General features: G+C 43.5%; 1 long non-coding RNA gene across 2 annotated transcripts; it reads right to left on the reverse strand.

Moving 5' to 3' along the window:
• Positions 1-3,760: 3,760 nt before the first annotated feature.
• On the reverse strand, positions 3,761-5,028 carry LOC146693083 (uncharacterized). Of its 2 annotated transcripts, XR_014915048.1 has the most exons (3): positions 4,925-5,028; positions 4,201-4,261; positions 3,761-4,025 (listed from the first exon to the last, which is right to left on the reverse strand). It is a non-coding gene; the product is annotated as an uncharacterized LOC146693083 (long non-coding RNA). The 2 variants fall into 2 exon arrangements; XR_014915047.1 differs by lacking the exon at positions 4,925-5,028 and having other exon boundaries at positions 4,201-4,322.
• Positions 5,029-27,580: the final 22,552 nt, after the last annotated feature.

The following is a 27,580-nucleotide window of genomic DNA, read 5'->3' on the forward strand; positions in this document are numbered from 1 at the left end:
ATTGCCTTTTGGAGTGGCCTCTGCTCCAGCAATATTCCAGAGGACCATGGAAAGTCTTTTGAAGGGGATACCTCATGTAGCAGTGTATTTAGATGACATCTTAGTGACTGGAGTGGATGAAGTAAGCCATCTACAGAACCTGGATGAGGTGTTGACCCGGTTGGAGGAAGCTGGGTTGAGGTTAAAGAGGTGCAAGTGTGCCTTCATGCAAGAGAAAGTGGAGTACTTGGGGCACATAGTGGACGCCCAGGGGCTCCACCCAGTGGAAAAGAAAGTTAAAGCAATCATGGACGCACCTACCCCCACAAATGTCACTGAACTGAAAGCATACTTAGGTTTGCTAAATTACTACAACAAATTCCTTCCAAACCTGGCAACCCTGTTGGCACCCTTACATGAACTTTTGAGACACGAGGTACGGTGGACATGGCAAAAGAGACAAGAGGAAGCATTCCAGAAATCTAAGAACCTGTTGAACTCAGCAGAGGTGTTAGTTCATTATTCTGCTGACCGTGAGTTGGTTCTCTCATGTGATGCATCCCCATATGGCGTAGGCGCCGTATTGTCACATAAGATGGAGGATGGAAGCGAGAGACCTTTGGGGTTCATGTCACGCACACTCTCTCCTGCTGAGAAAAAGTATTCTCAGCTTGACAAAGAAGGTCTAGCTGTGATATTTGGCATCAAGAAATTTCACAAATACTTGTATGGCCGAGTTTTCACGATTTACACAGATCATAAACCCCTAATCTCACTGTTCAATGAAAAGAAGCCTATACCTCAGATGGGCTCACCAAGAGTACAAAGATGGGCCGTGACATTGAGTGCTTACGAGTACAACATCAGGTACAAGCCAGGAAAACATCATGAAAACGCGGATGCGCTCAGCCGGTTGCCGGTACCAGACTCAGCACCTGAGCGAGAGATGGCTGAGCAGGTTTTGATGATGGATGTACTGGATGACACATTAGTGGACACTGCACAGATCAAACGATGGACAGCTAAGGATGTCTTGTTGTCGCAAGTCCACGAGTACACCTTAAAAGCCTGGCCAACTGAGACCGACACCTGTTTAAAGCCGTATCGACAGAGAAAGCTGGAACTGAGTGTGAGGGATGGTTGCGTGCTCTGGGGAGCCCGAGTAATTATTCCCACCAAAGGCCGAGACAAAATATTGAAACTCCTGCACCAGACTCATACAGGCATGTCGAAGATGAAAGGCTTGGCAAGGTCGTATGTCTGGTGGCCAGGGATGGATGAGAACATTGAAAGAGAAGTGCAGGCATGTGAGGAGTGTCAGAAACACTCCAAGTCACCACCTACTGCACCATTACACCCTTGGGAGTGGCCGGAGTCACCATGGTCCAGAATCCATGTGGACTATGCAGGGCCTTTCCTCGGGGAGATGTTTCTAATCATTGTGGATGCTCATTCCAAGTGGATGGACATTTACCCTGTGAAATCCTCTACATCACAGGTAACTATAGAGAAACTGCGCCAGAGTTTCAGTGTGTTTGGACTACCTAAAATGTTAGTTTCAGACAACGGAACATGCTTCACAAGTGCTGAATTTGAGTCATTCATGAAGCAGAATGGAATTGACCATGTAAGATCAGCACCTTTCCACCCTTCTTCAAATGGGCTGGCTGAGAGGGCGGTCCAGACCTTTAAGGAGGGGATGAAGAAAGTCAAAGGTGATACCTTGCAAACCAGACTGTCCCGATTTCTGTTCAGTTATCGCATCACACCGCATGCCACTACTGGTTTATCACCTGCAGAGTTGATGATGTCACGGAGACTCAGATCAGTTTTGGACTTGCTCATGCCTGATGTGAAAACAAAAGTGCAGCACAAACAATCGAAACAGAAAGAAAATCATGACACCAAGAAAAGACTGAGAAGTTTCACACCAGGAGACAAGGTCTTCATCAGAAACTACTCCTATGGCCCGAAGTGGATTCCCGCAGTCATTGTGAGAGCATCGGGTCCAGTGTCTTACATTGTTACCATTGGATCAGGTCAAACTGTGAAGCGGCATGTGGATCAGGTGAGAGCAAGAGTGGCTGACACTGTTCCCAGTACACTAGACAGGGAGGTGGAGCCATTGCTTGACAAAGAATCAGTGCCTGAGTGCTGCTTGCCACCAGAGTTGGACACATCGCCACAACCTCCGGCAATGGAGTTGCCTTATGCTCCGGAGACTCCAGCTCCCGGAGACTCCTCAGGGACACCCGTGTTGCGACGTTCCCAGAGAGAGAGACGTCCACCAGAGACTTTAAAGGACTTTGTTAGGTAGTGTGAGATCTTCCAGAAATAGAGCAACAATGCGCTCTGATCTCACAGGAAGGACGTACCTTCCTAGTTAGAGAAAAAAAAAAAAAGAGAAACATGGAAACCTATGTACAGTTGTATGGTTGTATGGTTACCTTAATTACATGTTGATTGGTTGTTAAGCATTCTTTAGATAAACAGTTATTTAGTAAGTCAAGGGAGTTGTTGACTTAAGGGGGGAGGAGATGTGGTATCGCAAGAAATAAGTGGTTATATAAATATATGAGTATACATAATAGTTATTATTCATAGATACCTACATCCTAAGTTCCTGTTAATCTTCTGAAAGAAACAGAATGAATGTGTTGTTACAATGGTAATGCCAGGAGAGGCAGTATTAGTTCTGTGTTACATTAATGTGTAAGGAAGTGGAAGAAGAGTGTGTCCTGTAGGAGGCAGTAGAAAATGGATGCTCATGTTCTGTTCATGCCATGAAAGTAAGGTTCAGTAAACCAGTGCAACGATACCCCGGTGTAAGGCTCAGTTATTGTATTTTTATTTTTTGAAGATGCAACAGCGTCCAAACTGCAAATGAACAGTGCATGAGCGAAGCCGCTGCTCCCGTTTACTGTTATGCTGTTTTGTGGATCACAAGGTTTAAAACTACTTCTAAACACACACACACACATAACGTAACTACACCAGAGTGCTTATTTTGGGTCACTTTTGCCGGTCCAAGCCCGGGTAAAGGAGCAGGGTTGGAATTGTGACATTAAAAAACAATAATTGCTAAAAGAAATTTAATTTGTGGTTCTAAATAAATTCTAAATGCATTTAGGACATTTTTTGCTCACTTTATGTCTCTTCCACGATGTTATTTCTCTCTCCAACAACGTAGGTTACAATTAGATTAGCATGACCAATTATGCAAATTAGGTGATGACGTCATTTAGCGACTTCTAGCAACTTTAGGACAACCAATAGCGATTTTCCTTACTGAGGAGTTGGCAACACTGCCTGGAGACTGGCGGTCCATCACAGAGGGATTTCAGGAGCGCTGGAACTTCCCTCTGTGCTGTGCAGCTCTGGATGGGAAGCACGTCCAGACAAAGGCACCCCATATATCATATAGGAGACACACACATTGATATACACTAAATATTTATTTCATTTCTTTTTTTTGTGGTGCTCAAATTTATGCAGCTGCTTGATTTTGTTTAAACAATTATTGCACACTTTCTGTAAATCCAGTAAACTTCTTTTCACTTCTCAAGTATCACTGTGTGTGTCTCCTGTATGATATTTAACTGACATTTTTTATTGTAACAACCAACGATTTATACAGGAAAATAATGTCTATTAACAAGGTTGCCCAAACCTTTGCATCCCACTGTATCAGTATATTTTGTCATTAGTTTAATATGAAATAAATTCTACATGTGTCAAGTCGTGTGCCAACATTTGCTGTGTAGTAGAACTGAGACATTAGTCATTATAAAAATTTATTTGAAATAATATTAGAATTCTCAAACAGAAAAACATTAAACATAAATATATAAAATATAAGTATTTACAGAGAGACAGGAATAAAAAGGACCAGCTGCTCTCCAGAGCAGGAACAAGGCTGAGGAGGAAATGCTCCATTGGAGACTGGTGTGGCCTCTTCAGGGACACCAGGGTGGCCAGCTCCACCACCGATGGACCGTCCTGGGACCCGTCCCTCATCTGCCTCGGAGCCGTCCTCCTCTGTGGGCCTGTAAAACAGCACAAAACACAAAGAAATGAGAAGGCTGCTACTAGATTTTAATTTCAACATTGAAAAAAACCCCACAAAAACAGGATATAATCAGATTGGTTGTAGATATTTAGTAAAGGTGATCACAAGGCAATCCCACTGACTAAAAAGGTATCAGTGCTTGCTGTACATACCTGTGGGTGCAGCAGCAGGAGCTCAGGGACTGGGGATGCTCTGCTGCAGAATCAGTTGGTTCTATCAATACAGTATTAAATGTTACCAGGTTGAATATAATAATCATAGAGTAGACAGTGGTCCCTCATTTACTGCAGCAGGGGTTCTCAGAATAACTAGCCCCTGGCCACGCACTTTATACACTTTTTTCCCCACACACACATGAACATTGGTCACAGTTCTCACAACTGATTCTCAAAGTGCAAACCTTTGTAGATTGCAAAACGTAAAAGTATTAATATGCCGCGGTTTGTCTTCATCTGCCTGCCACTTTCGTGCGCCTTTTCCCCTCACGGTGCAGGTGTCTATTTCCGAATGAGGCTCATAGTTATGGGTGTTTTTGTGCTGTTTTTTCTATTGAACGTGATGGTTATCAAAACCAAACATGATAAATTTGGCAAGCGCAGGAGACACGGCACGGAGCAGATTTGTCAATCAGGCTGCAGAATGCAATGCTGTACGGTGCAATAAAAAAATCAGCGAAAAAGCAAAGCAGTGACGGATGAACAGCGGGACCACTGTGTGCTGTTTATTAATAAACAATAAAATATATTCCTAAATGACAACATGCATAAAAGCAGAACGGTATTTGTACGTCAGTGGGAAAATAGCGGTGGCTTGCTAGCTTTTGTGCGGCTTCCCCGTGTCAGTGAAAACTTTCAAAAGAGAAATGAATGAACTTACCAGGTTGCCCGATCTCTTCACATATCTTCCTCCAAGCTCGGTCCTTTTTATTCCTGTCTCGGTACAGAAAGCAGCTGGTGTCGTACAGCTCCGAGTTGTTTTCTACCGCGTTGATTAGCCTTTCCTCCATATTGAATGAAGAATGAAGGGCTTTGGCTGGACCTGCCCCTTTGACCTAGGTCAGAGCCACGTCAGCAGGCTCCTGATTGGTTGTCGCGGCGCGAATTGACGCTGGAGTTCAGATTTTTCCAACTCGAGCGGTAGACGCGTAACGTGCGTATGCACAAAATGCAACACAAAACCTGACGCGCGTGGCTTTATTCGCGGGTCAAACACACCAGACGCGGTACACTGACGCACGTTTCACGCGTTTTCACGACGCAAATCTGCTTCCGAATTTTCGCGGGACCCGCAATCGCATGTCATCGCGCTTTTCCATTGACAAAAACAAAACAAAACACAAGTGCAATCAGGATTCAACTTTATGATTTGTTTAAGCCTATGCACCTGATAGGAATGTTCTTGTTGATCAGTGTCTCTAATAACGCAACTAAAACTTCAGGCTGGGTCAAAAAACGCATAATGCAAACAGAATATTTAAATGCTGTGAGGAATAACTAAGAAAGTGCATGTGGGTGAGCAGAGAAGATCAAGAAGTAATGTGGTGGGGAAAAAAGCAGGTGAAATGTTTTATAGACAAGTGTCTGAACTATATATACATTCAAAACCTACAAACAGCACAATGACAAACAAAGCAAGCAATGCCAAGACAGGGTCAGAATAACTTTTGAAGAGGCTCTATGTAGTGACATTTGCACTGCAAAGGCCAAAAAGGAGGGAAAAAAGCACAGAGTTTGGCTGAGATCCTGGATAAAGAGGCATGTGGGATTGTAGAGCCTAAAGCGAAACTGGAGTTGAGCCTATTTGGAAAAACAAAGCTCTTGGTTGGTCCAAAAGAGGTAAGATAAGATAAGATAAGATAAGATAAGATAAGATAAGATAAGATAAGATAAGATAGAACTTTATTAATCCCTCGGGTGGGTTCCTCTGGGAAATTCGATTTCCAAAAAAAGCACAGCAACGACCGAAGTTACAGTTACAGAATTGTTATATATATATATATATATACACACACACACACACACACACACACACACACACACACACACACACATATAAATACAGAAACAAATATAAATAAAATATACAAAGGGGATAAATAGAATAAATAGGAATAAAAAATAAAAATACAAGTGAATTGCACATTTCAAGTATTGAGTCTGTTGACTATTTACAAAAAGTATTGCACAAGGTATTGTACAGTGAGGTGAAGAGGCACTACAGCTTAGTTGTTCCCCCCTCCTTTGTCCTCCTGTTTCCCCTCCCTCTCCCCTCCAGAGAGGAGTTAAACAGTCTGATGGCGTGTGGGACAAAGGAGTTTTTAAGTCTGTTAGTTCTTGTCTTGGGGAGAAGCAACCTGTCACTGAACAGACTCTTCTGGTTGTTTATGGCCGTGTGCAGAGGATGCCCAGCATTGTCCATAATGTCCATCAGTTTCTTTAATGTCCTTTTCTCTGCCACTGTCACCAGAGTGTCCAGCTTCATGCCGACCACAGAGCCAGCCCTCCTGATCAGTTTCTCCAGCCTGGATGAGTCATTCTTTGCTGTGCTGCTCCCCCAGCACACCACAGCATAGAAAAGTACTCCAGCAACCACTGACTGGTAAAACATCCTCAGGAGCTTCCTGCAGATGTTAAAAGACCTCAGCCTCCTGAGGAAGTACAGTCGGCTTTGGGCTTTTTTGTACAGGTGCTCTGTGTTGCATGACCAGTCCAGTTTATTGTCCACCCACAGCCCGAGGTACTTGTACTTGTTGACCACCTCCACCTCCTCCCCCTCTATCTGAACCGGCAGTGGACCTTCTCTGGACCTCCCGAAGTCCACAACCAGTTCCTTAGTCTTTGGGGTGTTGAGTTGCAGGTGGTTTGTGTGACTCCATGCGACAAAGTTCCTCACCAGACTTCTGTACTCCTCTTCCTGATCATCCCAGATACACCCCATGATGGCCGTGTCATCTGCAAACTTCTGAATGTGGCATAATTCAGAGTTGTAGCAGAAGTCAGAGGTGTACAGGGTGAAGAGAAGAGGGGACAGCACAGTTCCCTGTGGTGCTCCTGTGCTGCTGACCACTGTGTCAGACGTGATGTCCTTCAGCCTGACGTACTGTGGTCTGTCGGTGAGGTAGTTGGAGATCCAAGCCACCAGGCAGGGGTCCACCTCCATCCTGTTCAGTTTTTCCTGAAGCATACAGGGCCGGATGGTATTAAAGGCACTGGAAAAGTCAAGAAACAGTATCCTGACCGTGCCTTTTCCCCCATCCAGGTGTGAGTGGGCTCTGTGTAGGAGGTACAGGATGGCATCCTCCACTCCGACACCCGCCTTGTATGCAAACTGTAGTGGGTCCTGGGCATGTTGTACCTGTGGTCAGAGGAGGTTGAGGAAGAGCCGCTCTAGAGTCTTCATAAGATGTGACATCAGTGCCACCGGTAGGAAGTCATTCAGCTCATTGGGCCGGTTCTTTTTGGGGACCGGGACGATGCAGGATGTCTTCCATAGGGCGGGCACTCTCCCCAGTCGCAGACTGAGGTTGAAGACTCGTTGTAGCGGCTCCCCAAGTTCAGCAGCACACGCCTTTAGCATCCTAGGACACACCTTGTCTGGGCCTGCTGCCTTTCTGGGGCGAAGCTTCCTCATTTGCCTCCTGACCTGATCCACTGTGACACTGGGAGATGTTTGGGAGGAGGGGAGGGGGGGAGATGTCTTGCTGCTGAGAGAGGGATTGGAGGAGGGGGGTGTCATGGTGTCAGGAAGGGGGGGAAGCGAGGGAGGCAGGAGAGTGGGGAGAGGACTCTGTAGTGAAGGTGAGGGTGGGGGGGTTGTGGGCTGGTCAAACCTGTTGAAGAAGTTGTTGAGTTCGTTTGCCTTCTCCACAGTCCCCCCCACTGTGCTTTTCTTGGTGTTGTGGCCTGTGATGGTTTTCACACCATTCCAGACCTCCCTCATATTGTTCCTCTCCAACTTCTGCTCCACCTTCCTCCTGTAGGTGTCCTTTGCTTCCCTCAGGCAGCGTTTCACCTCCCGCTGTGCTGCTTTCATCTCCTCCTTCACTTTGCTCCTGAAAGCCTTCTTCTTCATGTTGAGGACAGCTTTGACTTCCTGTGTTACCCACGGTTTGTTATTAGGATAACACCGTACCGTCTTAGCAGGGGCGACCGTGTCCACACAAAAGTTGAGGTAGTCTGTAAGACAGTGTGTCGCCCCCTCTATGTCCTCACCATGTGGGCTCAGGAGCACATCCCAGTCTGTGGTGTCATAGCAGTCTCTCAGAGCATCCTCCTTTTCTGGGGTCCATCTCCGGATGGAGCGCGTTGTGACCGGCTGCCTTTGGACGAGGGGTGTGTATTGTGGCTGTAGGTAAACCAGGTTGTGGTCTGACTTCCCTAGTGGGGGGAGGGGGGTGGCTCTGTATGCATCTCTCACATTAGCATACAGTAGGTCAATTGTCTTGTTGCTCCTTGTGGGACAATTCACAAACTGGTGAAAAGCAGCCAGAGTAGAGTCCAGTGTGGCATGGTTAAAGTCTCCAGATATAATAATGAAAGCCTCGGGGTTTTGTGTCTGAAGTCTTGCTGTGACTGTGTGTATTTTCTCACAGGCAGCTGTTGCGTCGGCCCTCGGAGGGATGTAAACACACACACAGATCACATGACTGAACTCCCGAGGTAGATAATATGGCCGCAAGCTAACAGCTAGCAGCTCCAGGTCCGAACGACATACAGATACTTTAACGGAGACGTGTCCAGGGTTACAGTATCTGTTGTTAACGTAGACAATGAGTCCCCCACCTCTGCTTTTTCCGCTGGCCTGCGTGTCCCTATCGGCTCTCACGGATGTGAAACCACATAGGTCTACGTTAGCCTGCGGCGTTAGCTCGGTTAGCCACGTCTCCGTGAAGATAAACAAGCTGCACTCACGGTCTGTGGTTGTTCAGAGCGCACAGTTCGTCAATCTTATTCTGTAACGAGTTCACGTTGCCCATGATCACTGTCGGGATTGATGGTTTGAATCGCCTCCGGTGATCCGCTCTCCTCGCTCCAGCTTTGCAGCCTCTGTAGCTCCTCTTTAGCTCGGCCGGGATGTTGTGTCGCATGCCGGTCTGTCCCTTTGTTCTTAGTGCCAGCAGCTCCACTCTCGAATAGATGAAGGAGCTGGTTCCAGAAGTTTTGAAAAGTGCATTATCCATCTTGTATCGCTATATCTAAGAGGTATAAGTAGAGGAAGGTGAAAAAAAGTTTGAAAAGCCTAGTCTAAAAAGTTAAAGTTAACAAAAAAGGTGCGGTGTTGCAGAGCTACTTGGAAAGGCTGCCGTCTCTCCAGCGCCATCTTGTACTGGTGTGAAGGTGTGAAGCTTGTGAAGCTTTGTGTTTTTAAAATTCAAACAAAAACCTGTAAAATGTTAAGTCTCCTCCTGTTGGCCCTTTTATATCATAGCTAAGTGATAATATGCACCGTAGTCCAGTAATTGCACTGTAAGTCTTACTCTTCTGTTTTATGATTTTTCTTCCTGATTTTCTCTTCTACTTTATTTAAATTTAGATATATACTAAGCTTTTTTAAATGAGCTCTGTAAGTAAGCCCTGAATTCTTGAGCATGTACTGAGTGCTAATAGTGTTAGTAGTACATTTCATGAATGTATGTATTACTATATACAGTGTGACCTCAGATTCTACAGGAGCCACTCTTCCAGTTTGGATTTTTAATCGCTAGCTGCTAATACCAGTGGAACTACTTTAGACATTGCTTTCCACATATGTTCCATTTGTTCTTTAGGCCCCAGAGGGCTGGAGGTCAGTGTGAGTGATTTCACCACATAAAACTAAAGCTGCCAGGAAAAAAACAAAATTGCAATCTCCTCAATCTTGTGCTCGTTCTTTCTGATATTGTTGTCATCTGGGATTGGCGCTGCTGTCTTTTTCTCCTTGCTAACCAGCACTATTTGTGGTTGGTTAGCCACAAGCTAGTCAGTCTGGAAGTTGTCAGCTGGAACTGAAAGTCCCAGTGGATCTCAGCCCTGTCATTCATGACTACCTTTGGGCATGTGTTCCATTGGGACTCAGAGTTTTGTAATCCGTAAACGGCACAGATGTTTCTGTACACTATCCCAGCCACTTGTGTCTGTGCAAACTGTCCAAGCTTGCATGTTGCATCCTGCTGCGATGTGCTTGACCATCTCAGAGGTACAATGAAAATATTTAATTGTATATTCATCCACCGAGACTGAAATCAAAAGAGATTGCAAGTGCAAATGTTTTTTGTCAGAAATGTGATTCTGATTTTTGAAGCTGCTTCCATTAACAATTATTGGAGTGTTCATTTGGGATGGACTTTTTATTGAAACAAAGGCTCTGTGGGCTTTGTGGTTATTTTTCCCATGATCTGATTGAGTGCATTGCATGACTTCTTTTTCATCATCAGCTGCTATCTGATCAAAGCTTCGGCCAGAATTACACTGTATCATATACAATGTAGTGTCTGTGCAAAGTAATTCAGGTAAACTGAATGCTGTTGAATATTTAGAGTGCTCCTTCAAAAGCATCCTGCAAACAGTGGCCAGGATGAAGAGCCTTTTTTCCCCTTAACTTTATTGGTACTATTATTTACTCTAATAAATCATCTGATTACTTCCACCACTAGAGCTTACGCAGTATTTATTTATTTTTTTACATAAAGTATATACACAGGATAATGTAGCTATTGCTTTCCCATGGCCATTTTCTAACATATTCTATGACTCCAGCTGAGACTGGAGCAAATTTATTTACTGTCAAATGTAGCTCGTGGCTTTATTTTGGATGTGTTGACATTGATTATAACCTTTAAATCTCCACAGCACAGCAGCATAGGTATTACACTGGGCAGACAAAGGCAAGGCAGAGCCAGACCAGGTAATAAACATTGTGCAAAAAATTCAAGTCAGGCAAAATAAATCAACAGGTACAAAAGAGAGATTTGCTTGTTCCAACCAGGAGCTGTAGGTCGACTCTGCTTCCATACTTCAAGCACTGTTTGATGGAAAATCTAGCTTGAAATGGCAACTATGAACGTATGCTGCTCATAGACACACACACACACACACACACACACATACATACTGGCTGATTTGGGTTGTCACCGTGACAGAAGGATCACCTGTGACAGGGGCCACCTGAATTAAAGCTTAACAGGCCAGCAACCTGAAGTAGACACAGAGAGAGGTTGTGTCACCTATTGTAGCCAACCTTTATATGGAGAAAGTGGAAAGGAAGGCTCTTGGCTCTTTCAAAGGGAGAGTACTCAGCCACTGGTACAGGTATATAGACGACACCTGGGTCAAAATCAAGACACAAGAAGTGGAATCCTTCACTGCGCACATTAACGCTGTGGATAAAAACATCAAGTTCACCAGGAAGACACAAAGGACGACTGTTTGCCTTTCCTGGACTGCACTGTGCACATTGAAGAGAACGGCAACCTCATTCACCTCGACCCTCTTGGAAGACACTCCCACAGGGCTTAAATCTGGGACTCTCCACCATTTGACCTTAGAACTGCAGAAACTTCTCGAATGAGAGGTGAAACATCTTCAAGCAACTTAAAGAAGTCCAGAGGCTTTTCTTTACAAGCTCCTTAGACTAGTGTCAGGGTTACAATTAGGTTATGGTTAGGTTTAGGGTAAGGGGTAGGGAAACCATTATGTCAATGACGATCCTCACTAACATAGCTGAACGGGCTTGTGTGTGTGCGTGTGTGTGTAAGCGCATGTGTAAGCGCATGACAGAGATACACAGTGTGTGTCTCACAGTCACAGGAGCCCCCCTCCTTGCTTTACCCCCTCCTGCTACTGTTTGACCAAGCTTGTAGTGATCTTCCCTCGGGGACAGCAAGGCTTCAGATGTTGCAGGTCTCCTGTTTGGTGTACTTAATTATACCAAACTGCTTCTGTAGGATGGAATAACAGCCGCAGTATTGTAATGTCGTGCACGATAAACTGTTATGTGCATTAGCACAGCTCTTATTTCACAGGCAACGCCAGAGCCTTGTCATTTCAAGAATTTTAAATACTGCCAGTCTGTTAAAGGCGCTGGCTTGTCAGAGATGAGAATAAAGTGTCCTTTGGTATCATGTCAGTGACATGACAGATTATGGAAATACTGAGACAGTTTTTAGTCACAACTCATCACACATGGATGCTTTAGCATTAGCATCCCATTTAAACACACTATTTTGTGTTGGACTGATGTTGTTTCCTAAACTTAGTCAAGTTATTTTTGGTTTCTAAGTATTAATGAATCAAAGCAAATGTAAAATGTGAGTCAGAACAAAGTTTAAAACAGAAGTCCCAATTGGGACATGATGCATGGTCTCCCAATGCCTCGTAATATCGACTGTTATTCTGAAACAGGACTGTCTCACTATCCAAAAAATCAGTGGATGCTGTACCAGTGCATTAATGCCGAACCACACCTCATGTGTTTTTCTGTGACATCAGGGTCTTGTCCTATGAAGTGAGTCCACTGTTCCTGGTAATCAGAATCTGGCCTTTAAGTGATGACGTGATGAATCCTACTTCCGGGCCTAAAGTAGTCTGCGTTTAATATGGCTTTTGTGTTGTTAACATGTTTAATGTTTTGTATCTTCTTCTATTTAATTTCAAAAAGCCCCTAAAATCAGTCAGTGATCACTGTCGGCCTCTCTCGGTTTTTATTGCCGCTGTTCATTTTACAGCTCAGTTTATAAAACCTTCCAATGTAACTGCAGCCCAGCCCAGCAGCAGTATATGAATGACTAACCTCGTATTGTGGATGGATTATCTCAGTTGTTCTCCTGGCTGAAGTTTGGTCCTTTTACAGCATCTTGCCATGCGATTGCATTTGTTCCTGACCACCGAGAACACTCACGTTAACTTTTATCGAGTGTATTCAAACCTACCTCTGGCGCCGGTGCCCACCTCTCAATTTTAAATCCATGTAGACATTGAGGGTTCTCGGGAGTGGCCGTGCTAACACCTGCTGCTCTCTGGCAGCAGCACCATGCTCTCCCTTGTTTTAAATGCACTTTAGAGCAACACGCAGCAACACTACACATCAGCGGGAGGAGGGAGGTATGGGGTCTTCACACACCCCCGTTCTCTACTAGCCATCGGGGCGGGGGGGCTGGGAGGAGATGTTGGGAGATGTTTGCTGTCCGATTGGCCTCCCTGCTGCTGCGGAGCCTGGGATGGTCTGCTTGCCTCCACCCTGGGGGGAGGGGTAACATCTCTTGGGTCTGGGTTCTGGGGGCGAGGGTACCTGGACCTGGGGTATAGAGTATGTTTGGGGAGTGTGATTGTGTGTACATGTCCATTTATGTCAATCCTTAAGTTGGGTGAGTGCTGAGTGTTTGTATATGTGTGCATGAGGGTTCTTGGTGTCCGGGGCTGGGCACTCAGGTATGTACCGGCTCACTCCCAGTGGCTACTGGCGCCTGTTGCTCGGTCAGGCCTCCTCCGGGGTGCGGGGGGCCCTCGGGCCTCCGGCCTCTGGGCCTGCGGCTCGGTTCACTCTGGCACAGCTGGCTGCCGGCAGAGCCGGCGGGCACGCCGGTGCAGCCCCCTCTAGCTTCTGCTCGGTGGCTACTGGGTGACGCCTCGTCTGGGGATCCTCAGCCCTTCCCATGAGGGTGGCACGGATGCCCCTCCGGTGGTCCTCCTTGGGCTCTCGCACTCTGGGGCCTCTGGATGTCTGGGGCCTGGATCTCCTCCATGCCTGCTTCATGCCCTGGGGGGCGGGGCTATGGCTCTCTACATCCTCTTGCAGACCATTACATGAGGAAACCTTTTGAATACAAGCGCGCTGATCCACACAGGTGTGCACACGGGTGTTCACTGCTCGTAGACTTAAATTACACCTTTCTTGGCTGCTACTTCAAAGCACATTGTGCGCTGTCTGTCCTGCGTGCTGCACAACAACATTCAATATTTAGTATTTACTGCTGTTTACACTTAGCTAGATTAATGCGATGGTGTTGTGTTTAGTATGTTGCTTTGTTTTCTTTTTTCGATTCTTTTTCTCTCAACAGGTGATCCAGGAGATTTTTTTTCCCTTTCTCACTGTCCCTCTCCCCTTCTGTTTTTCTTTTCCTTCCTCTTCCTCTCTCCCTTTCCTATCCCTCACTCATGTCTGTCCCGTCTGTAACAACTGAAAATAAAATTAAATAAATAATAAAAACAAAGGTCAATCAAATGGACCAATACGGCAATGCCACGATGATCCATTTGGCAAAATAAATCCATTGGGTATCCTTGTTGGTCTTCAGACAACAATTCTGACGGCTAAAGAACCAAATGGGACAGAAAAAAAAAACAAAAAAAAACAAAAACAAAAAAAAAACTTTTATCGAGTGGAAAAAAAGTTAGTGTGTTTATATTATGCTAACATAGTTGTGTCGCTAGCGGTCATGTAGCACATCGTTATATACCTGCTAGCCAAATTTCAGTAACCCTACAAACGTCACTGCTGTTTCTGTCTTCATTTATGTCGGTAGTGATAGCAGAGCTGTACATTTGAATTTTTCAGAAATCCATCAGTCAGGACATGCTATATTCTATTTAAATGGAAGCTAGCAAGCTAACTTCCTGCTAACTTCTAACTCCGTTAAAGGTAATAAATCCTGTTTTCATGGATGCCTGGATGTTAAACTTCATAGTTACACCTGGTAAAGCAGCAACGCTGATCATTTTATTCCAGATGAAAGACTTTAGACAGTTTTTAACTCTCAGTGATGCCGCAGTGATCGTTTGATTTATGGACCTGCAGCGGAGTTTGAGCCCAGACAAGGCTAGTGACGTCAGACTTAAAGACCGGATAAGTGGTCACACAATGCCAGTTATCTACTGGTTACATTAATCCAGGGTTTCCCTAGTGCATTCACTTAAAAGTTATGATGTTAGCAGCATCTAACCAAGCCAAAAGGGACATTACACAAATCACAAGACTCACAGAAAATGATCCCTATGAGTGCTACCTATTCAAATTACAGGTTGCTAAGAAAGGTGGGATTAAATGAGATTGAAGTCCCTTCGACTGTGAAAAAGGGCTATAAAGCCCCTATTCTATTAGTGCCTACTTGGACCGACTCAGCATTGTTCACCACGGTTTTCCATTAGGTCAGAGTACCTGCTTGCCCAGGGTTCCAGGTGATTTGAGCAGGTACTAAAATGTGATGTCATCAGACTGCATGCCACTGATTGGCTGGTCAGTAGTCTCATTCGATGAGTCATTAGAGCGGCTCATTTACGAAAATTTAAAACCCTAACCCACCAACAAGGAAAATGGCTACAACCCTGTGGTCCCGGAGTCTGACGAAGAGCCAGAGATCGAGCAGCAGGTATATTCTCGCCTTGACGTCCACCATTTTTGTAGCATTCGTTTTGCATATTAATTACGTCACGGGATGCACGTTGCTACAACAACAACCACGCAGGTTAGGTAGTACTGGATTGCAATGGAAAACCAGTCGATCTGTGTCGAAGTGTGGCGATCCGTGGTGAGTTGATCCGAGTAGGTACTAATGGAAAAGGGGCTTAAGTTACCATGGCTACATATATAGCGAGGGTTTATCCTGATGTTACCTGGATAAGACAAAATCCAGCTTAGTACAGGCCTCAGATGGTAGTATAAGAGTTCTGTGGTCATGTTCTTCATTTAATAGCTGGTTTAAAAAAATGATGTGGAAGCTTGTCCATGAAATTTCAAGTGGATCTAAATGATCTTGCATATAAAATACAGCTGTAATGTGAACGTTCAACCATTAACCCTTTACAGCCGATCGGAGCGGGCACGCTCTGTTTTGCATAACTATTTTTAAATCCCGGTAGCTCTGCAACCAAGTAAGCTAGCGCAATAATTTTTTTTTGCATATGAAACTGGAGGAGTTGTACTTACATCTTATGCCATCAGCTTGTCCTCGGTCACAGTTTCCTTCCACATATAGCTTTGCAAAAACTGCATAAAAATCACTTGCAGCAACAAAAACATGATATTCCAGAAACACGCTTCGCCGATCCATCAACTGTTTGTAACACTTCCTACGTCCATCAGCGCGAACTATCACATGACCGCATGACCTGCCCGAAACCGGAAGTGACGTCATTTTGCGGAAATGTAGTTTTTTACGATCGGGGCCTTATGAGCTTGTGTTTTACTTGTTATGTGTTTTAAAAAGTTATGTTTGACTTTATGACTTTCTGTGTCGTTTCTGGGATGCTTAAGACTCATATTGCACTGCTGGAAATAGTTTATTTTGATGCATATGCTGTTATTTTGCAAATTTGCACTATAATATTTATTTTCGTTTTTCCTGCAGTATATAAAAATTGGTGTATTTCAAAAATAAAACTATGAAGACACTCAAAATAAATTTCCTGTGGTGGGAAACTAGTTTGTGTAACTTTTTTGTATTTACAGTTTTGAGGGATAAGCCTCTTAAATTTCTCTAACTAGAAATATATGTTAAAAAAACAAAAACGATTTTCAATTTTTTTGTAGTTTATTGCACTTTTTTGCAATTTATGTAATTACTATGCACCTAATGCAGACATATTATTAAAGTTTGGGCTATAATGGTTGTATTGATGTATAGCAACTTGAAATGCTCCCAAAAATGGCTCCACAGCATGTAAAAATATAATATAAGCTCTGGCGAACTTGGTTCTATGGTAAGGCAAGGCAAGGCAAGGCAAGGCAAGTTTATTTGTATAGCACAATTCAACAACAAGGTGATTCAAAGTGCTTTACAGAGACATTAGAAACAAGAACAAATAAAAAGCATGATTTAAAATTGAATAAAACAAGCAAATAAACTAACTAACTAATTAACAAACAAACAAACAAACAAACAAACAACAGTATATAAAATCAAAACAGATAAAATCAGAACAGTAGATAAAATCAGTAGTTAAATGTAAGTTTTGAAATTTAAGCTTAAAGTGTGGATTTGGTGCTTTATTCAAATGCAGCTGAGAACAGGTGAGTCTTCAACCTGGATTTAAATAAACTGAGTGTTTCAGCTGATCTGAGGCTTTCTGGGAGTTTGTTCCAGATATAAGGAGCATAAAAGCTGAATGCAGCTTCTCCGTGTCTGGTTCTGACTCTGGGAACTGATAAAAGACCGGATCCAGATGATCTGAGGGATCTGGAAGGTTCATACTGGGTCAGGAGGTCACTGATGTATTTTGGTCCTAAACCATTCAGAGCTTTATAGGCCAGCATCAGGACTTTAAAGTCTATCCTCTGACGGACAGGCAGCCAGTGTAAAGACCTCAGAGCTGGACTGATGTGGTCCACTTTTTTGGTCTTAGTGAGGACTCGAGCAGCAGAGTTCTGAATGAGCTGTAGTTGTCTGACTGATTTTTTAGGTAGACCTGTAAAGATGCTGTTACAGTAATCAAGCCTACTAAAGATGAATGCATGGACTAGTTTTTCCAGGTCCTGTTGAGACATCAGATCTTTTATCCTTGATATATTCTTGAGGTGATAGTAAGCTGACTTTGTTATTGTCTTAATGTGTTTTTCTAAGTTTAGGTCTGCATCCATCACTACACCCAAACTTCTCGCCTGGTTTGTGGTTTTTAGATGTATAGATTGAAGTTCTCTGGTGACCTGTAATCGTTTTTCTTTGGCGCCAAAGACTATTACCTCAGTTTGTTTTTGTTTAGCTGGAGAAAATTGTGGCACAACCAGTCATTGATTTCCTCAATGCATTTACCAAGAGCCTGTACAGGGCCTCGGTCTCCTGGTGACATTGTGATATATATTTGTGTGTCATCTGCATAGCTGTGATAGTTTATTTTGTTGTTGTTTATAATCTGTGCCAGTGGGAGCATGTAGATGTTAAACAGAAGGGGTCCCAAGATGGAACCTTGGGGAACTCCACATGTGATACTTGTCTGCTCAGATGTGAAGTTACCTATTGATACAAAGTATTTCCTGTTTTCTACGTATGTTTTGAACCAGTTTAGTACAGTTCCTGAAAGACCTGTCCAGTTCTCCAGTCGTTTGAGTAATATGTTGTGGTCAACTGTATCAAATGCTGCACTGAGATCCAGTAAAACTAGGACTGACATTTTTCCACTGTCTGTATTCAGACATATGTCATTAAACACTTTGGTCAGAGCAGTTTCAGTGCTGTGGTTCTGTCTAAAACCTGACTGGAAGGCATCGTAGCAATTATTCTGTTTTAAGAAGTAACTGAGCTGTTGAGAAACTGCTTTTTCAATGATCTTACTTAAAAAATCGGGCGATCGTGGCTCAAGAGTTGGGCGTTCGCCTTGTAATCGGAAGGTTGCCGGTTCGAGCCCCGGCTTGGACAGTCTCTGTCGTTGTGTCCTTGGGCAAGACACTTCACCCGTTGCCTACTGGTGGTGGTCAGAGGGCCCGGTGGCGCCATGTCCGGCAGCCTCGCCTCTGTCAGTGCGCCCCAGGGTGGCTGTGGCTACAATGTAGCTTACCATCACCAGTGTGTGAATGTGTGCGTGAATGGGTGGATGACTGGATATGTAAAGCGCTTTGGGGTCCTTAGGGACTAGAAAAGCGCTATATAAATACAGGCCATTTACAGGCCATTTTAAAAACGGGAGATTTGAGATCGGCCTGTAGTTGTTCATTTGTGTCTTGTCAAGATTGTCCTTTTTCAGTATAGGTTTGATTACAGCAGTTTTGAGTGATTCTGGAAACACACCTGATAATAAAGAAAAGTTGACGATCTGTAACAGGTCTGACTCTAAAGTCTTTGAGACCTTTTTGAAAAAACTTGTTGGCAGGACATCTAAACAGCAGGAGGAGGAGTTCAGTTGACCTAAGATGTCCTCCAGGTCTTTGCTGTTAATAGGTTGAAACTGTTTCATGGTGTTTAAACAGTTTTTTGGTGGACACAGTACATATCCTGGATCTGCTGTTGATGTACCAATTGCTTGTCTAATTTTTTGGATTTTTTTTGTGAAGAATTTGGCAAAGTCATTGCAGGCCATGGTCGAATGAAGTTCAGCTGCCACTGACACAGGAGGGTTTGTTAGCCTGTCAACTGTAGAAAATAAGACCCGAGCATTATGGCTGTTTTTAGTGATGATGTCAGAGAAGTAGGACCTCCTTGCATTCCTCAGTTGTAAATTATAATTGTGAAGTTTCTCTTTATAAATGTCATAATGAACCTGGAGGTTTGTTTTTCTCCATCTGCGCTCAGCTTTCCTACACTCTCTTTTTTCATTTTTCACCAGTGTGGAGTTTCTCCATGGAGACTTTTTCCTTCCAGAGATAACCTTCACCTTAATGGGAGCAATAGTGTCCATTACATTTAACATGTTAGCATTGAAGCTATTGACGAGCTCATTGACTGACCCTCTGGACAGGTCAGGTGTTAATGGGAAGACCTGGTTAAAAATTGCACTACTGTGTTCAGTTATACACCGTTTTGTGATCACTGTTGTTGATATATTTGTGTGGGCTGAGATTTTACTTTCAAAGAAAACACAGTAATGATCAGACAGGCCCACATCAGACACAGTAACCTTTGAAATGCTCAGGCCTTTGGAGATCAGTAGGTCAAGAGTGTGTCCTCTATTATGTGTGGCCTCTGTTACATGCTGAGTCAGCCCAAAGTTGCCCAGAGTGTTACTCAGGTCTTTAGTCCCTTTGTCCTGAGGGTTGTCCACATGAATGTTAAAATCCCCAGCAATAATTACACAGTCAAAATCAACACAGATCACAGACAGCAGTTCACTGAGGTCATTAAAAAAGTCTGTGCAGTATTTGGGAGGCCTGTAAACATTAAGAAACACAACTTTGGATGGGGCCTTCAGCTGTAAAGCCACATATTCAAAAGACTGAAAACTTCCAGGAGATAGCTGCTTACATTGAAATGATTCATTAAATAAGACAGCAACCCCTCCTCCTCTCCTGCTCACCCTGGCCTCACTGATAAAACTGTAGTTAGGAGGGGTCGTCTCGATGAGAACAGCTCCACTGTTACTTTGGTCCAACCAAGTTTCAGTTAAAAACATAAAATCAAGGCTGTGCTCAGTGATTAAATCATTAATTAAAAATGTTTTCCCAGCTAGAGATCTAATGTTTAATAAAGCCAACTTAAGTGTTTTAGAGGTATTACTTGTCCCCTCGTGTTTGGGAGCAGTCTGTGGCACACAAGGTATGTTTACTATGTTTAAAGATCTTTTAGAGTGCAGCTCTCTGTGTTTTGACCAGGCCACATGTCTCCTGTCACCTAAAAGTACAGAAATTTTAAAACCTTCTAGTAAACAGGGTCCCAGCTTCTCCTGGTCATCACTGCCATAATCCTCACAGCCCGGACCCTTCACACATCACGCATCAGACTGCGGAGACAGGGCATGAAGAGGAACTAAGGGGGGCGAGGCTGGGCAATGTGACTTCGATTGCTCTGTTGAGGGTGGGGCTCGATGGCGAACCTTTGGCCGCTCTGGTGGGGGGTTTATGGGGGACAAAAAGGGATTGGGATGGGGGGTAGATCTGAGCCCAGCATTGACCCGCTCCATCATCTCCTCAGTGAATTTCAGGTGTGGGGAGGAGGGAGAAAGGGAGGGGGAGGAGGGTGATGGCCTGTCAGGGGTTTGGGGGACTGGGGAAGGTCGTGGTCCCTTGTCCTGGTCGTTGGTGTTGTTGAGAGAGTTGGAGGCAAATAGGGACCCCTCTTCTTGCCTTAGATGTCTCTCCTTTCTGAGGCTCTTCCTCAGATGCCATGGATGTCTCTCCTTTCTGAGGCTCTTCCCGGGTGGGGGCAAATGGAGCTCCTCCTCAAGGTTTCTGCTGGGCTTTGTCTGTTCTTGGAGTACTGTTTGTTCCTCTTTATGAGATAACTCCTCGTTTATCTCAGCCTTGGCACCAAGCACGGATGGATGACGTATGGAATAAAACAAGTTGGAGGTGAACAGTTTCACCCCTGACTTGTTAAAATTAAATCCATTTGCTTTGAACAGATGCCTGCGTTCCCAAAAAATATAAAAGTTGTCGATAAAGTGCACTGAGTGGTCAGCACATGCTGATATAAGCCATTTATTCAGTGTAAACAACCTGCTGAATCTCTCGTCTCCTCCTCTGACCGGCGGTACAGGTCCACTGATGAATACAGCTGCATTCAGAGAGTTTACAGTGTTTAATAATCCAGTAAAGTCCTGTTTCAGAACCTCCGACTGTTGTTTGGACACATCGTTTGACCCTGTATGCAGAACAATGTTTGTCACAGTTGGATGTTCATCTGCAATTTGAAGAATTCTCTCCTTCAGGTTGTTGACCATATCGTTAGGAAAGCAGAGGACTTTAGTGTTCTTACCGCACATCCTTTGTACATCCTTTACGGCAGAGTCACCCACAATCAGAGTTTCAGGCCTAGCCTTTAGCTTTCCCTGTGGCCTTTCACTTTTCAACAGATTTTCAGACCTTATTTCGCTGCTTTTAGATGGATGGTTGTCCGATATAGATCCAGGGTCCTTTGATAGTGGAGCAAATCTGTTCTGCAGGTTCACATTCAGTTGTTTTGAAGGTTTGTTGTTAACCTTCCTATTCACGGTTGTCCAGTCCTGTTTCCTCCCGTATACAGGGGTAGAAGAGCTTCTCTGTCTCGTAGGAAGTGAAGGCCAGTCGGTTTCAGAGATTTCAGCTCGCTGTGCCCTGCCTGTGATACGTCCTCCCCCTTCCAGGAGACATGATTTATGTCTTGGTTTTGCACCAAGACAGTCTAAGGGGGGATTATCACTTGAGGATTTATAATAATGCACAGAGTCTACTTTCTTGGTCATGTTATCTGTGCTCCTTAGCTGTGTACTAGCTTGCTCATCGCCATTGTTTTGAATCAAAGGCAAGGTTGTTTCATTTCCACACAGTCCATTTACCTCCACGTTTACTTCTAAGCGATGAATTTTTGTCTCCAGTACTGCAATCTTCTGCAGGAGGCTGTGGTAGTCATCTGTGGAGAGGGAAGGCATCTTGTTGCTAGTTAGCCTAGCGGTTAGCACCTTTCCAGGCTATTGAGGCTGCTCGGTGCCCAGACGCTGTAATCAGGCTTCAGCTGTGTCTAGGCCACAGACACACGGAGCGCTGAGGATAAGGTAACCATAAAATGTTGCTGTTTCTGTTAAGAACACTCTAGTCCTAATGATCTACAAGTGTCCAGAAGTTATCGCAGGTAAGCTCACACGGAAAAAAGGGAAAAAATCAGCATAAAAATCAATAAAAATCAATATAAGAAGCAAAGCATTCAAGAGCAAAGAGATGAAGCGTCCACAAGGTTAAAAGTAGTAATGTAACAAAGGTAGGTCTTAAAGGGTTAAAGCTACCATGACCACTACAGATAAAACCACATTAATAAGCTTCCCGTCACACATAAAAAAAACCCTCAACACCGACAGTTGGAGACTGAGTGCCAGCAGAACAACATTTAAGCGTTTTTGTCCATTTTTACTGTTTGTCTCGAGCTTCTGCTCCTGCCTGCTCGTCTGCTGTGCAGGCAAGTTGCAGCTTATCTCAGAACAGCGTTTGCACCATAGCAAAGGCTAAAAGGAGATGGAAGTTTCTGTCAGGTCTCGTAAAAACATCATTTTGTTGAATTTTACAGCTAAAATAAAAAACTCTGTCTTCTGCACTTTTGTTAATTGTCCAGTTTATTTACTTTCTTTTTACAGTTTTCCTGTGCCAGGTTGCCTTTATCCAAACTGAAAGCCCTACAGGGAGTCAGGTATTCACTGTTCATTTACACTTTGTATTTTTGTCTTCACAGGTGCAAAAGCTACACCTACATTAATGATGTTGGTATCAGTGCAGCATTCAGAAATCAGCTCTGCACCTGTGAACTCACATTGAAGCCTGATTTAGTCACGGTGCCAGGCATGAAGGAAAGTGAAGCAGAAAACGTCTGTACTGCACATGTGTACGTATACACAATCACAAGCTTGTTTTTTATATACACCTGTTCAACTGCTCCTTAACACAGACATCTAATGAGCCAATCACATGGTAACAACTGTCTGGGGGATATTTTCTTGGCATACTTTGGACCACTTAGTAATTGAGCATTGTTTCAACACCACAGCACACCCACAGAATATTCTTGTCAACAATACTCTGTGGGTACTACTGGCTACTTGCAGTGTGATAATACACCATGTCACAAAAATCATCTCATGGTGGTTTGTTTGAACGTGACCGTGACTTCACTGTACTGCACTGGCCTACAGAGTCATCAGATCTCAGTCTAATGGAGCACACTCACAACTGAACTCAATCGCTCACTTGATACTGGGGTGGTGTAATGTCTAACAGAGGTTTCACCCACTGGCCCCTGTGGCAGTAATAGCCCCGTCCTTTTTTCAGTCCAGTTGTTTTCTGTCTAACAGGGTTAGATTTAGCAGGGAAATTGTTGTGTGATTGAAAAAAAAGCATTTAAAAACTAAACTTTTGCCATCTGCCTCCATCTTCTCCAACATTTCCTTGGACACCATGGTTACGCATCGTTGGCTACCATGGATACACATCCTTGGCTACCATGGTTATGCACCCTGCAACAGCGAGCTGGACACCAGCTGAACACTTGTTGGAGTCACCTTGTCTATTTTAGATGCTCAAGGGCTCCTGCTGATGTTATTGGACTGCCAGTGTACTCAGCTCTGCATAAAAAGGCGCACTGAAAAGGAGTTCTAAGATGGTGCAAGACATTTAAATCACATCGAACTAGTCTGAACTTCAAAAATGACTAAAATTAGAACAATAAAAAACTAGACCTAATCTTTTCCCCTTGTTTATTAAAACAATTATTGAAGTACAAATAATTATTGTTTGGGTAAATAAAACAAAGAGAAATTTGACTTACTTTGCTACTGTGACACACTGTAACGTGTGTCACATTATATGATTTAAATTTTGTTTTTGGATAAGTTTCAGGTGTAGTTTTGTTGAAGAAGGGCCTTAATTTGTGATTTTTGTTGGAGATCATGTCGTGTGGGCCCTAGTTACGCCACAAGGGGGCACCCTATTGAGATGGTTTAGTGTGATGCTACCGCTTGCCTTCAGATATGACAGAAGCAAGAGAGGAAAAGACACTACCTGTCGCCCATCTCATCATTTACCTGTTTTTTTCCCAGGATAGTAAGTAATAAGGCCACACATGTGGGCCACATGATTAACATGCCAAACGGGTAAAACCCGACCAGCAGTTTGTCTTGGTGGGATCTGTATTGGTTTGTTTTGCTTGTTGAAATGTGTTACGGTTAAGAGAGTAGGAGCTAACTTAGCTTCCCGCATGCTGGAGTAGCCTTCGGCTTTGCCTTTTTCTAAACTTAAGGCTCGCTCTTGTAACAACAGTACACTACGGCTCCTGTATATTTGAGTTAGTTTGTTCGCAGAGACACTTTGATGTCACTGTAATTGACTATGTTAGTGTAATAACAACTCTGATCGCTCTGCAATGTTGATGTGGAGATTTCCACTACACAAATATGCCATTAGTATATGGTACAGTGCTGGGATGTTTGTTTTATTAGTGTGGGCATGAAAGAGTGCGATTTGTAGCTCTGAGTAACAAACAACAGAGATGACTGTTTAGATTTTTGTTTATATTATTTAAAGTTTATTCTGACTTGTGAGACAAGGAGGTTACGAAGTTTTTGAAGCTATTGTGAACACATGAATGCGTATAAATAAAGATATTGCAGAAGCAAGAGAGGAAAACACACTACCTGTCGTCCACTACCGTCAGTTACCTGTTTTTCAGGACCAGATATCATCTGTTGGCTGCTTTTCTACTAGGGGCTTGTTACACGACACTTTGGGAAAAAAGTGTTTTGAGTAGCGCATTTTTTCTAGGAAATGGGAGATAGGTGCAGAGATTTATTGAAACATGCAAACCAGCTTTATTTGCAAATTGCTACAAATGTGGCAAATAAAAAAAACATTATTTATAATATCTGAAGATCTATATGTATCATTATCATTTACTCACTGGTTCCTTTGCATACTTTAAATCCATTATACTGGCTGAGGAAAACTGCAAAAGAGGCAACTTCCATGAGTCAAACATGATACTAGATACAAACGTACTTCCCTCCTAGTATTAAATGTTTATGGTCTCATATCTATAATTTTCCCTTCTCCATAATCAAACTGTGACTGAGACCACTGACAGATTCCAGATTGCAAAGCATTCTAGGTGTGTTTACAGCAGCATTAGCATTTATTTTTCCTGATCCAGGTAAGACATGCAGACATGAACTCTATATTAACATAGTAAAAAAGGAAGCTCAATCAGAATGCTTATCTCTGCAAGTAAACTTTATTCTGCAGAACAGCTAAAACATAATACAGCAGCAGTCACTAAGACTGATAGGCAAATTATTCATCATCCATGATAATGCAGACATTGTCAGAGGTGGATTGTTACAGCAGCACGGGTAAGATGTCTTTGTGCTATGAGATACAGGTTTGAAAAGCAGTCTCATTAGCGGAAGCAGTTGCTATGTGAATGAAGGTCAAGACACGGACTGCCTGCATGCTGAGACGCTGAAAAGACAATAAGGCGCGATTACCAGCCTGTTGCTCCCTCACACATTCCTCCAAGGCTGCTCATCTTAGTTGCTTGCGTGCCACCGTTTCCAAACACTGACCATGTAAAATGAAAAAGAGATGCAGTTCAGAGTTTTAGCTTGGCTGCACTTAAATTTCAATCTTCGTGTATAACCTGGAGTCAATAAAGTAGTCAGCATAAGCCCTGAATCAGATCACAACAGGGTTTCCTTCTTAGTGGCACAATCAGTGACTGCCTGTGCCTTATAGCACTCCGAGCAGGAATACGAGCCCCTCCCTGCTGTTTACCTCACAGTACTCATTTTCTGTGACGTGAAGAAATATGAGGTGCAGCCTGTCAGTCGTAACCACTGGCTGTCAGACTGATTAAGCATTCTGCTGACACTGCTGAGATTGTTTATGCACTTCAGTAAAATCCATGGCTTTATGGCAGCATAAAGATAAAGTTATAGTATCAACACATCTTTTGCGTCCCAATCAAAGAGTTGCATCATGTAAAACTCTTCATATGTTTAAACAGCAAATCTTCACATATGTTCAGTGGCAATAAAAACTAGCTGTGCATACTGTGCAGCTGCCTCACTACTGACTTGATACACATCATCAAAAACTGCCTGATAGCACCTGTAGAGAGGGACAGAAGCATGTTTTTATTAATAAATCTATGAAAACGAATGACTATCACACGGCAAGCATCGCTACATGAGTAGAAGATGATTGCAATTGCTCTCATAAATCACAGTGACTTATCTATCCAGCCCCTTTTTGCTACCTTGACAAAAATGTTATTGTGGCCATTTTCTGTGTTATTTCAATACCTGATTCCAATATTAAGAAACTGTTGTGGAACTTGAAGCCGACCACTAAAACCCAGAAGTAACCAAGATCCTGCTGCTTAGTGTGTTCAGAACTGCACATTTACATTTTGCTTCTAATGACTCACAGCCAGATTTTAGAAGTGCAATTCTGATGCTTCTCTGAGGTCATGACGAATCTGTCATTTGTGAAGTGATGGGTGTGTGGAAGATGAAATTTTGTGAGACCAAGAAAGAAACTGCATACATGCTATTTTATTAGAAATATGGAGGACATAATTCTCCATTCTTTATAACTGCTATTAGAATTAGATTCTTCAGCTTAAGCTGTAGGTCTTTTTATAAAGACCTACAGGCTCCTCTAAGGTCAGGACGCAACCCCAGAAAAATGCTCCATAGAGAGTTACATCATGCAATTATTGTTGGTCCTTACCATCAATCTGCAGAGTGTGTCCTCAGGTGTAATCAAAAAGAAAAAAAGTACAGCTCTTCAAAAAACAAGGAAGGAAGGACAAAAGGACAAACCAGAGCAAGAAAGAAAGATAGCCATCAATCAATGGCAGCAGAAAGCAGTGCAGTCTTCCCCTGCTCTGCTTGCACAGCACAAGCCACCGAGGCATGAGCACCGTGAGTAATGGCCATACTGCTCACTTATATATTGATGTATTTGTGAGGGCAATGCAATTACATTTATTCCAAAGGGGATGGTCACTACATCAGGAATGAACTAATATCATGCACCGAGTCTAAACCTGATCCTCACACTAACCCTTCTATGGCTAAATCTAAAAGGTCTTCAGGGTGAGGAACAAACAACTGTAACATCTACCAAGACAGTGTCCTCACTAGTATAAATAAATCTAACGACAAACACACCATTTCCAAAGGCATCCAGTCAGAGTCTGACTGGAGCCAAGATGTCAAACAAAGACAACCTGGACATCAATCTCACTCTAAAGTAAGAGATGAAGAGAAGTGTGTGTGTGTGTTATATAAAGTATTCAGGCTAGGCATGCTGTAATGGCTTAACACAGTCAGTCAACCTGTAAGTCTCTCACATCTTCAGCCAACAGTAAGTGTGCAGCTAACCAGCCTGTCACTGCGGTCAGTGACTTGTAGCTCTGACCAGTAAAACAAAAACTCCACATCAAAAATCAGACAAACA

The sequence above is a fragment of the Copadichromis virginalis genome, linkage group LG15, assembly GCF_057382275.1.
Source record: "Copadichromis virginalis isolate Kocher_CV1m ecotype Utaka linkage group LG15, C_Virginalis_male_GT1.1, whole genome shotgun sequence".
NCBI lineage: Eukaryota > Metazoa > Chordata > Actinopteri > Cichliformes > Cichlidae > Copadichromis > Copadichromis virginalis.